Source organism: Nuphar pumila, chromosome 6 (assembly GCF_984573655.1).
Source record: "Nuphar pumila chromosome 6, dmNupPumi1.hap1.1, whole genome shotgun sequence".
NCBI classification, from domain to species: Eukaryota; Viridiplantae; Streptophyta; class Magnoliopsida; order Nymphaeales; family Nymphaeaceae; genus Nuphar; species Nuphar pumila.
In genome coordinates, this window is record NC_143254.1 from 64,680,157 (window position 1) to 64,692,889 (window position 12,733).

Sequence of the window (12,733 nt, forward strand, 5' to 3'; positions counted from 1 at the left end):
TTGGCATAATGTTGAGCTATCCTCTGCCGATAAGCTTGAGCGTGCTCTGCTGCTTTGAGCCTCTTTTCATCCAGTAAATCTAGCTGCACCAATCTCTGCTGCTGATACTGATCAAGTGGCAATTCTATGAGAGAAGCGAATTTGAGAGTGGGCTTTTGGACATGGAGAGGCAATACTACTTCAGTTCCGTAAACAAGTTCTGAAGGAGTGGCATTAGTCGGAGTCCGAATGGTGGTCCGATATGCCCAAAGTGCGTCATGGATTTTCTCATGCCAATCTCGACCTGTCTTCACAGTCCTTTCCAAAATACGAATCAAGATCTTATTGGTAGCCTCCGCTTGGTCGTTCTCTTGGGGATAATAGGGAGCTGAGAAATGATGGCAAATGTTGAATTTAGAACAAAAGGTTTTCATCCTCTCATTTTTGAAATGGGTTCCATTATCTGAGACAATATCATGTGGTATGCCGAAGCGGCAAAGAATGTTCTTGTGAATGAAAGAAACCACATGGCGGCCTTCTACTGTGCGTAGAGTAACAGCTTCAACCCATTTCGTGAAGTACTCTGTCGCAGCCAGAAAGTATTTTTGGCTGTTGGAAGCAGAAGGGGTAATCGGGTCGACGACGTCAAAAGCCCACATAGAAAATGGCCAAGGAGAAACAACTGATTGTAGATATGCGGCCGGAGCATGAATATAAGGTGCGTGCAATTGGCACTTGATGCATTTCTTCACAAATCTATGACAGTCCTGTTGCATGGTATTCCAATAGTACCCTGCTCGAACGATCTGTTTGACGAGAGTTTGATAGCCGACATGGCCACCACAAATCCCATCATGTGCCTCTTAGATAACTTCCATAGCTTCTTCTTTGTCTAAACATCTGGCATATTCAGAACTGAACCCACGGCGGTAAAGGACATTGGCAAGAATGAAATAACGAGTAGACATACGTTGAATCGCACGTTGCTCCCTTTTTGGCATCTTTGGTGGAAATTCACCAGACTCAATGAAATTTTTGATATTTTGATACCAAGGCTTCTCCTTTTGATCGACCTGGTTTACTTGCATAATTGAATCGAAAGCAGGTTGCTCGAGTCTGCCAACTTCGAAAGAACGACATGATTCACTGCCTCTGAATGATAAAATGGAGCCCAAGCTGGCTAAGCCATCGACTATCTGATTGTGCTCTCTTTTTATGTGATTGAGTTGAAATTCCTCGAAGCTGTCCACAAGAGCTAGGACGACCTTCTGATATGGGATTAACTTGGAATGTTTCACTTGCCATTCAGTGTTAACTTGACTGACAACAAGTAGGAAATCACCAAAGGCATGCACACTCTTGACATTGAAACTTTGCAGAATCTTGAGGCCTTGTATTAAAGCTTCATACTCGACCATATTATGAGTGCATTGGAAATTAAGTTTGAGAGAATAAGGGATCATTTCTTTTTCTGGAGTGATTAACAAGACTCCAATCCCTATGCCAGACATGTTTTTAGAGCCATCAAAGAACATGTTCCAAACTGGGGGCTGTTGGACATTACAGATGTGCTCGTCAGGAAAATCATCTTCTGTTTTAATTTCTTCCGCCAGAGGGAAATCTGCCAACTGATCTGCGATCGCTTGGCCTTTAATCGACTTTTGAGAAACATACTCTAAGTCATATTGCATCAGAAGGACTTGCCACTTCGCAATCCGTCCAGTGAGAAACGGTTGCTCAAGAATATATCTGAGCGGATTAAGTTTTGACAGAAATTTGATTTCAGAAGCCAATAGATAATGTCTTAATTTCTGTCACATCCAAACCAGAGCTAGACAAGTTTTCTCCATCTGAGAATACTTCTTTTCATAATCAATGAAGGTTTTGCTCACGTAGTAGATGGCGTGCTCTATCAGGCTGCCTTCTTCATACTGAGCGAGGAATCCACCACAGACATTCTGATTGACTGAAATATATAGCAAGAGAGGTTTCCCCAGCTTTGGCGGCTTCAATACTGGTGGATTGAGGAGATATTGCTTGATGCACTCAAACGAGAGCTGACATTCCGACCCCCATTCAAATTTAACTCCTTTTCTTAGTAAATGATTGAAAGGTTCACATCTCATGGCCAAATTGGAGATGAACCTGCGAATAGACTGAATACGCCCTTGAAGGCTTCGCAGTTCCCTGAGATTAGTTGGAGGCGGCATATCAATAATGGCTTTTGCTTTAGCCGGATCCACTTTGATTTCTTTCTTGCTGATAATGAAGCCGAGCAGTTTGCCGAACTCAACTCCAAAAACACATTTCTGAGGGTTAAGTCTCAATTTATAGAGAATAAGTCTTTCAAAAACTTGACTAAGAGCATCAAGGTGATCCTCTTCTTCTTTAGACTTAACCAAAATGTCATCCACATATGCATCCATATTCTTGTGCATTTGATCATGGAAAATAACGGCCATTGCCCTTTGATAAGTTGCCCCGGCATTTTTGAGCCCAAATGGCATGACTGTATAGCAAAAGGTTCCCCATGGGGTAGTAAATGATGTCTTCGACTGATCACAAACGGCCAACTTGATCTGATTATAACCTGAATATCCGTCCATGAAAGAAAATATGGCGTGACCTGCTGTGCTATAGATCAACAGGTCAATATTAGGAAGTGGATAATCATCTTTCGGGGTGGCTTTATTGAGATCCCTGAAATCAATGCAAATCCGAACTTTTCCGTTCTTTTTAGGGACTGCCACGATATTTGCTAACCAATCTGGATAATCAATGGCTCGGATGAAGCCGGCTTTCAATAAATCTTCAAGTCCTTCCTTGACTTGTTGCTCAATTCGAGGGTCTAATTTTCTCAATTTCTGCTTGATTGGTCTAGCTTCTGGTTTCAACTTGAGTCGATGCTCAACCAGCTTGATATCCAATCCTGGCATATCTTCATAAGTCCAGGCAAACACTTCCTGATGCTTTTTGAGGAATTGGATGAGTCTAGCTTTTTCAACTTCGCTTAGACTCGACCCGATTTTGAGAATTTTCGGATCATCTTCCGACCTAATGTTAGTATCCTCAGTTGGATCTTGAACCAAAGATGAGGGTTCATCCTGCTTCTGAATGTGAGCAAATTCTGGCAATTCTTGAATGGTGGAATCAAATTCAGCTGGCTCTTCGGTCTGTTCTGCTGCCTGACTGACTTCTGCTCTGTCTTTCATCTTAGGAAACCTTGCCAATTTTAGATACTTGGGATTGATAACAAATCTTGTCATTGATTCAGGAGTTAATGGTCCTCAAAATGCCAAAAGAGGTTGTTTTTAAGAGAAAATACGAGCCAAATCAAAATTTTTGTATAAAGCAAGAGCAATGACATAGACAAAGTATAAGAGGGAAATGATGGATACTCGAAAAAGATTGATCTTTCATTGATTGAAGTAAAGTATTTACAAGATTCTGATAAAAGATGGGACTGTGTTGTCCCTACAAGATTTAAACAAAGAAATGAGGAAAAGCAGGAAAAACTAAGGCATCATCTCTTCATTGGCTTCCTTTGAAAAAAACTGTCTTGTTGCTGAAATCCGGGCCGGTGAACCCCAGCCCTGAACTGTCCGCATGTCGAACTGGAATGATGGGCTCTATCATGCCGTCTTCATTTTTCCCCATGCCTCGGAATGACTGGTATCCATGTTTTATTAGCAGATCAAATCCCTTTCTGGCTTTGGAGAACTGGGGAAATAAAGGGTGATCTTTGAATGAGGCGTAATCAATGCGTCCTCCTAGCTTGAAGAAACAAGGTCCCTGCCATTGGATTGTAGCTACAACATTCTCCTCTTCCATGACATCTTTCAGTTTCAGCATCTCTAGACTGTCACTGAGATTGATCTCATCCGCTTCTCGGATGCTTGGAATGTCAGCTGTGAATGTTGGACGAGGAATCATAGGCTGTGGCAGCCTCTCTTCAGGGTCTTCGCCCAAAATGGTAGTGATCATTCTACCTTTGGACCACTTGATGCACTGGTGGAGAGTTGATGGAACGGCATTGGCATTGTGGATCCATGTTCGTCCCAACAGAAGATTGTAAGTCGGTGGCACATTGACGACATGGAATAATACTGTATGCACTGAGTAGTTTATGAAAATCTCTAAAAAGATTTTGCCTTTTGCAGTCTGCCCGTGATTATCAAAGCCGTAAATGGTGATAGGGTCAGGCACATATTCCTCTTCCTTCAATCCCAAGGCTTTTGCTGTCATCTCTGGGCAAATATTGAGGCTGCTGCCTCCATCAATGAGTACATGCGGGACAGTCATGCCCCGGGTCCTTACTACGATGTATAATGCATTGTTGTGGAATGAATGAGGCTTTGGCAAGTCCTCATCTGAAAAGATAATAGGCGCGTTTGTTATTGTCTGATTCACTATCTGCGCCATATCTTCGGGCGTGGTGCCCGGTTTCACCTTGATCTTTCTCAATAAGTCATCAAATTTTTCCTTGTGCTGGAGAGAGTCGTGAGTCAGCTAAAAAATGGAGATGTTGGAGAGCGGTGTAATAGGCTTCTGAAGGCTTTTGGCCCGCTCTTCCGCTGCTTCTGAGGTTTCTGCTTCCTCTGTGCAGGTCTCTTTTCTTAGAAATCTCTTTGGAAAAACTTGGACTTTTCCATTCTTAACTGACATGTTTCTTATATTAAAAAATGAGAGGATATCCCCTCTCTGAAATGCAGGCTGATCCTGATGTAGAACCATTACCTGATGCTGCAAACTTATCTCTTCGCTGGAGCAAGGATGTATGTGACTTTGTGGGAGAAAAGAATCTTCTGAAACGGTTGACGCTGAATGTTTTGGGAATGGGGCGGACAGAATGTCCATTTTGCCCTCTTCTTCATCCTCGATGAGGATGCTTTTATCAATACAGTCCTGAATCAGATGCTTCAGGACGAAGCAATACTCAGTGTCGTGGCCCATCGCTCTGTGGAACTTGCAGTATTGTTCCTTAAATCTTCCCATGAGCACTGGCGGATCTGCAACCTTGGGAAGTTTCACCATCCCATGAGACAACAAGTATTCCAAAATTTTCTCCAAAGGCTGATCGAGGGGAGTGAATTTTCGATCCCTGCTCCAGGTTATATGTTTGGGCTTTTCTTGAAGGTCCCCCTTTTGTTGAGGACCAGTCGGGAGAGGCTTGTCATTGTTCTTGAAGAATTTGCCCTTTCTTCCCCTGTTCTGTTCGGGCTTTGTGCCACTGCCACTGCCCTGTTCACTGCTACTGCCATGATCATCCCCTAGAACCTCGGCGGAGTAAGTGAAATGTGCCTTCTTCTTTGGGTCTGGGATGTTCTTGGCCAAAGCAACCCCCTCATACATTCCGTTTTCCACCCCCATCTCGAGCCATTCCGCTCGCTCTGTCAGCTCAATAAAGGACTTGGAGGGATATGGGAAAAGAAGACTTTTTAGGGGTTGGGAGAAGTTATTGAGGATGACTTGGAGGGCATGTTCCTCAGAGATAGGGTTCCTCATTTTGTTGCAAAGGCTTCTCCACTTGTGAATGAAATCCCTAGCCTTCTCGTTGGGCTCCTGTTTCAGGTTGCACAAGTGGTTTAGGGTGGGCATAGCTTCCGTGTTGAACAGAAAGCGTTCAACAAACATATTGACGACTTTGTCAAAATCCCTTAGTTCAATGGGATTGACGTACTCAGCATACCATTTGGCGGCTATTCCCTCCAAACTGCGGGGGAAGCAGAGGAAGAGGGCGGCGGTTGTCTTCGCTGTACCGAGCACATTCCGCAAAGAACATGGCAAGATGAGCTTTAGGATCCCCGGATCCATCAAACTTAATGAACTTTCTGGGGAAGTTCTCCAGATTGATGTCCCCCTCTAAACCGAGGTAGAAATCCTGTGTAGTGTGTGACCTTTTCCCTTTATCCCGGACTTGCAGGTCTTTAACAATTTTGGTCAGTGCCTGGATCGAGTCCTCTGCAGGGGCGCCATACTTGGGATTATTCACTGACACTGGTTCATCCACTGGCTTCTTTGATGATCGCAGATGCTTTGGGATGTAGATCAACTGCTCTTCTTCAGAATTCTCCTCCGCTGACTCAGAATCTTCAGAAGTACTGTCACGCTGTACTTTCTGCTTGCTGATTTTAACCGGCTTTTTTATGGGCTTCTTCTTAGCCTTGGCCTTAGAAGCTGCTTTCTTTGGAGCCGCCTTAGCCTGCTCGGCCATCATTTTAGTCATCATTTTCTGGAAAACCCGGTACATGGCCGGATCAACATCACTCTCATCTCCGGAGTCATGTTTTTTGGAATGTCTAGGAGAATTCATCTCTTCTGGCTCACTGTCACTGTGTTGTTGAGCAGCCCTCTTATCAGCCCTTGTCTGAACCATTTTCAGATGCCAAAGCTTTCCTGTAGAATATGGGAATGGTTAGAGTATGGAGAAGCTTTCAAAAATCATAATTTCTTTGAGAAAAAGCAAAAAATGAGGGGATTTGGTAGACAATTTTAAGAGATTATCCCATTACCCGGGATTGGGTCATCACACGATTTGTGATAATTGTGTTACCATTTGATGATAACAGAGAAATGTGCCTTGTTACCTACGCGAGGTCGTCAACCATGAGAAAATATATTTGAATAAAATGTGGAAGGAATGTCCCATTTTACCCGGGATGAGGTCGTCACTCAAAAATTTATGACTTTTTGTGTCATAAACAAAATACAGAAAACAACATTTTTGACCAAAAAGTAAATTTTTATTGATATTTTTAACATTCAAAGACAAAGAGAGGGTGGACAGACAGTTTGCCACCACTCTTGATATTCAGATGATACATTTGGTCCAGGAAATATAGACAGAGAAATAAAAGAGTTTTAGGTATATTTAGCGACATGATATGCCCCAGACCACTGATTCGACTGCAGGTTGAATTCTGACACGTTGCCTGTCGGGAAACGGGTGTTGGCACGGACCTGCCGCTGTGAAAACTGCCTCAGACATCGTTCCGACTGATAATCAACACAAAAGAAAGGGCCCATCAACTTGTAGCGCTTGTCACGGGCATAAGTGTATCGAGGAACAATCTTTCTTCTGTCAAAGAAATCCCAGGTGATCTCCTCCTGATGCAGTTTCTCGATCAGAGCTCGACATTGGATGACTATTTTTGGCTGCTTACTGTTGAACCTGAAAGAACTGGCTTTCGAGGGAACGTGTCGCAGGAACCACGACTGCAGGGTGTAAGTGCATTCTTCTACCAGAATGGTCTCCCCAAGAGCAAATCGAGCCAAGCCACTGTAAAGGAAGGCTAATGCGGCCATGGAAACTAAAAGCTGACGGGTCTGCTTATTTCCCCATCTTCGAAAGAGCTGAGCGACTCTAACATCTATGAAATTCTGACCATCTTGGAAGAAAGCTAACCCCACTGTGCACAGGATCATGGCGTGCTGAATTCTGTCTTTCGCTGCTCGAGACAGAGTGTCAACCTCTTTGTAGGATCCGTACTTTTGATATAGTTCAAATAGGTCGATGAACTGATTTCCACCAATCTCAGTGAGAGGCCAAGATCTGCTCCCTGTTGCTCTTGCTAAGGCCTCTCGAACATCTACCCCTTTGATGTTGATCAAAAACTGTTGCTCGACAGGATCATCTGGCTGACCAGCTGGTTCGGGTAATCCCATAATGTCATTGAACTCATCTATCAGTAGAGTCATCTCTCCCCAAGGAAACCAGAATGTGCAGGTACGTGGATTCCACCGTTCTGCCATGGCCTGAATCAATGCTCCATTGATGGTTCGCTTGCCTGCCGCTGATGCCATCTCTAACCCACAATCATCCAAGTGGTTTGGGAACATACGTGAGAAGGTGGCGAACCAAGAATAATACCACCGAGGGAAGATAGGACGAGACTGGATGACCCGCAGATCCGGGGGTCCATCCTGGATCTGATAGAAGACATGATCTTGGGGGAAGACAGCATCGAGGGAATTTGACGCCATTGAGATGATACTGGGCTAAAAGAAAGAAATGAGGAGAATTAGATAGAATGCAGGACTTATGGATAAACTCTTTAAAGAATCAACCTGGAAATTTTGAAAAGGTTGATAAAATTTTAAAGGAATTTTCCAGGGTTTTGAAGAAAATTTGATCTAAAAGAGAAAAAGAAATGTAGATAGAAATATACACCTGGGGTTTTTGAAAATAAAGGTAATTTTTGAATAATACACCCAGGGTTTTTGAGAAGGGTCTGATACATATATATGAAGGAATAAGAGAATTTATCATACAATTAAAGCTGTACAAACAATGATGCACACACAGCATTCCCTAAAGGCTGACTCTAAATGCAATATTTGAAATGGCTTGTAGGACCTTAATCCTAACTCTAGGGTTCAATTTGTCTGATTCCGATCAACATACGCCGATATACCCAAGCCGAAGCTCGAAGTACGTGGCATAGAAATATTTCTCCGGTTCTAAGGTAATGGCTTCCCAACATCCTTGAGCACCTACCGATATACCTCGGACTATGGCCCTTAGGTACGTGGTAGGGGGGCGCGGACCCAAATAAGTGGTCCAGTTGTGAGGCTCTCTCCCGAACTATGGTTCAGTGAGACAGCCCAGCAACGTGAAGATCGGGACAATATAGGTAAGGGAGATTTTCAAAATATGCTCATCATGCAAGAAATCAGATGGATCTAATGCAAGTCCTAAAGAGATAGATTAAAATGAAGAGAAGCATACACTTGCATACATTGTTTTGCATTCAATCCCTAAAATTGAGGAGAGTTGTATTTCAGACCTAAGTCTAATGTGAGCATGGAATAATCTCCTCAATATGGTCCTACCAAACCATACTTAAATCCTATATGCAAATGATGTCAGCTTAGGATAGAATCTAGGCTTCCTAAGGTTTGCATGGAAATGAAGCTGACATATGAAGAATAAAGACTTAGATAATATCAAAGCAAAAGAAAAGGCATAGATTCAACCGGACGAAGACGAGTCCCATCTCGGTCGCCAAAACTGTGATCATCGCAAAATTTTTCCTCTTGTAATATTCTCTCTCTTCTTCTTCCTTTCCTACCTCTATGTCCTCCTTTTGAAGGGAGGAAATAGAGGACGGAAAGAGAAAAGAGAGGAGAAAAGACAAGAAGAGAGAAGAGGAATTATCTTGCGGGTCTCACTTGACCTTAATTTGAATTTTTTTGAAATAACTCGCCTCCGTTTTTGAAATATTTACGGGAAAAACTGGGAGACGGGATCCGCTCGTCGGTACGAGATTCGACCGTTCCTGGCGCCTTTACCAGGGGTAATCGAACCAAGGGTCGAATTAATGCCTTTTGCTTTGCTAAGAAATTATCTAAGAATTTATCCTAAGTCTAAATGCACAAAGAATCATGCTTGTGCAAATGCAAAAATGTATGCTCTTTTTGAAAATATTTTGAAGAATTCCCAAGTGTTTATGAGATGAATGTGATAAAGTGAAGAAATGATTTTTAACTTAGAACTTAAGATTAAAGTTCTTAAGTTTTTAGAATAATCAAGAGCTTGGGAAAATAAATCTAGATTTTGGAAAATGATTTTGAAGTTTTGAGATAAAAGGGATTTTCAAAGTCATAAATGGACTTTGAATCCGAATAGAAATGAAAATAGAATTGAATCAGGAGGAAAGGTGGAATTGGGAAATTTGAATAAAATTGAGAAATGGAATTGATTTAAAAGTTGGATTTTTAAGATGAAATCTGAATCTAATATCTGGATTCTGAATAGAGTTTCAAAGTTGAATTCTGAATTCAGGATCTGAAATGGAAACTTGATTTGAAATCTGGAATGAAATGGAATTGGTTTTAAGAATTGGATTTAAAGTGGAATTTGGTTGTGGATTTTTGAATGGAATCGGATTCAAGATTTGGAATCCAAGAAGGTATTTAGATCTGAAATCTGAGATCCAAGATAGAGTTTGGACTCTGAATCCTAAGATAGAATTGGATCTGAAGTCTGAGATCCAAAGTAAAGTTAGATTCTGGATCCTAAATGGATTTCGGATCTTCAATTTGAGATCCAAGATTAGATTGGATTTTTGGATCCTAAAATAGAATTGAATCTGAAGTCTGAGATCCAAAGTAGAATAGGGATCTAGATCCTAAGTGGAATTTGGATCTGTAATCTGAGATCCAATGTAGAATTGGGTTCTGGATCCTAGAATAGATTTGGATCTGAAGTCTGAGATCCAAAGTAGAATTGGATCTTGATCCTAGAATGGATTTTTGGATCTGAACCTGAGATCCGAGGTGAGTTGCGTTCTGGATCCTAGAATGAATTTTTGGATCTGTAATCTGAGATCCAAGGTGAGTTGGGTTCTGGATCCTAGAATGAATTTTTGGATCTGTAATCTGAGATCCAAAGTGAAGTTGGATTCATACTTGGAAATCTGGATCCAAGCTGAGATTAACTTTGGATTTTGGGTTTTGAAAGTCCAAATGGGACTTTTGAAGATGGATCTGGTTTTTGAACAACCAGATTGAATTTAAAATTTAAGAAAAAGTCAAGATTCAAAATCAATCTCAAACTTGTGATTTTTGAATTTGAAGATAAGAAGATAAACTTGATTTTTGAATTTGAAGATGAATCAGAAACTTCAAAGTTAAATTGAACTTTGAAATTGAATTTTGAATTGAGTTGGAAATTTGAAGTTTTGAATGTAAAATGATTTTAGAATTTCAAAGTCAAATTGGACTTTGAAATTGAATTTTTGAATCTTGAAATGAAATAGAATTGGATTTGAATAAGATCTGATTTAAGAAGAAGAATCACTTGGAATTTTGAAAAGGAAGTTTTGAAAATATGATGCAATTCCATCCTATATGATGAATGAATTTGAATAAGCTTGAATTTGGAATTTGAAAAGCTATTTCATTCTTTAAATGAATTAAAATAAGATTGAAAATATAATATATCCTTGACTATGGTCATTGGATATATTATATAATAATCACATTTAAATTCAAGTGGAGAATAAAATACATTTTGGTGCTTTTATAAAATTTAAAATGAAATTAACTCTCAATATACCCTGACTATGGCCATTGGTATATATTTTGAGTTAATTTTAAGTTAAATTCTGATAAAAGAAGAAAATATTTTAAAGAAATATGATGAATTTTGAAAATGGATCCGGTGTGGATCCAATGTTATTTTGTAAAAGATAGACATACTAAGTTTTGTCCACACCCTGACTATGGCCATTGATGTAGATCATCAACTTAGTATCTATTATCTTTTACGAAATGGTGCATGTGTCATTCGTGTCTTGCCATTGTGAGAAATTTTGAGAAATAAAGAAAAATGTATGAAAACAAACAATTCATGATATTCTACAATGCTCATTCATTCTACCTAAAGCGGGAAATGTAAATTTTCATTCAAATTTAGCTATTACAATATGCAAAATCAAATTTACAATCCCAAATAATGATATCTTCCACATATTCCTGCGAAACAACTTGGTTAGCATGAAAATAGAAGTTATACATATCATATGAACATCAAAAGAAAAAAAAAAGGTCATATACCAAGATGTTTATGATGGAAAGAAGAAAGATGACAGGAGGCACTGTGATATATCAATGAGGTGAGGTGAATAAGTCAGCATACAGTAAGAAAAATTGGGAATCTAATGGGTGGAAGGATGCTTAGGTAGTAAGGAAAAGGTGCTGCTGTGGAGGCCAGCACAGGGTAGATGTATGCCATATTGGATTACAGGTTATATGAGTGTGAGGGAACTAAAGCAGTAAAAAAAAAAAAAAAAGAAAAGAAAAGGAAAATAGGCAATATGAGTCTAACAAATCTTATAGGCCAAACATGAGGTTAATGAGGGTTCACTATGGCATAAAGCAAAAGGGGATGAAAACAAAAGATCGAGAAGAAAAAAAAATGAAACCGGGAAGGAATTGTGGGAACGTGACTGTTCCGTTAATGTTGCCATGGCCGGATCGAACCTGCAATACCTACAGGTCGATGCTTCATAAAGGGGGAAAAGAAGAGGGAACTAGAGACAAGGTTTGAATAGAACATAAAAAAAATAAAAAAAAATAAAAGGAAATACGATAAAGAAAAAGGAAATTCTGTGGAAAATCAAAAGGGATGGGGGGAGCATTTACTTACCTGCAGAGCTATAGAAGTTCCGAATGAAAAGGGGATTCAGAAACCAGCGAAAATCCGAGGCGCATAAACTTGGGTCTGCAGAGCTTCTGCAAGAAGAAGAAGAAGCTTCTTCTGTGGCCTTGAGGGGAGTCGCTCAGAAGAAAGAGGAGGGATGGATGCTTCAAAGGAAGAGTTGATAATGTATGATAGATGGGGGCAAACGGATCTGAAGGAGGAAAAGCGATCTCCAGGACAATCCTCGATCAGTAGGAGTTCATGGATGAGAGATGAGTTTTCTTCTTTTCTGATCGATTGTAATGGCTACTTGAGGTAAATACCGATCTCCAGGAAAAACAAGGGATGCCGAGAAGAAGCTGGGAGGCCTCTTCTTAAAGGCGCCGTGGAGGGTTCGCGAATGGAGGTTGTTGTTGATCGAAGGCTGAGAGAGGGGAGGCTGTTGGAAGATCAACGGTGGAGAGAAGGAAGAAGGCGCGGGAGGATTCCGTTGTAGAATTTCTCATTTTCCAAAAGGAGGCTTCCTTTTTAGGGAACTTTTAAAAAATGGTTATGAAAATGAGGTTTTCAGAGAATTGTTTCACAAGGCTTAAAATCCTTTGTTTTTCT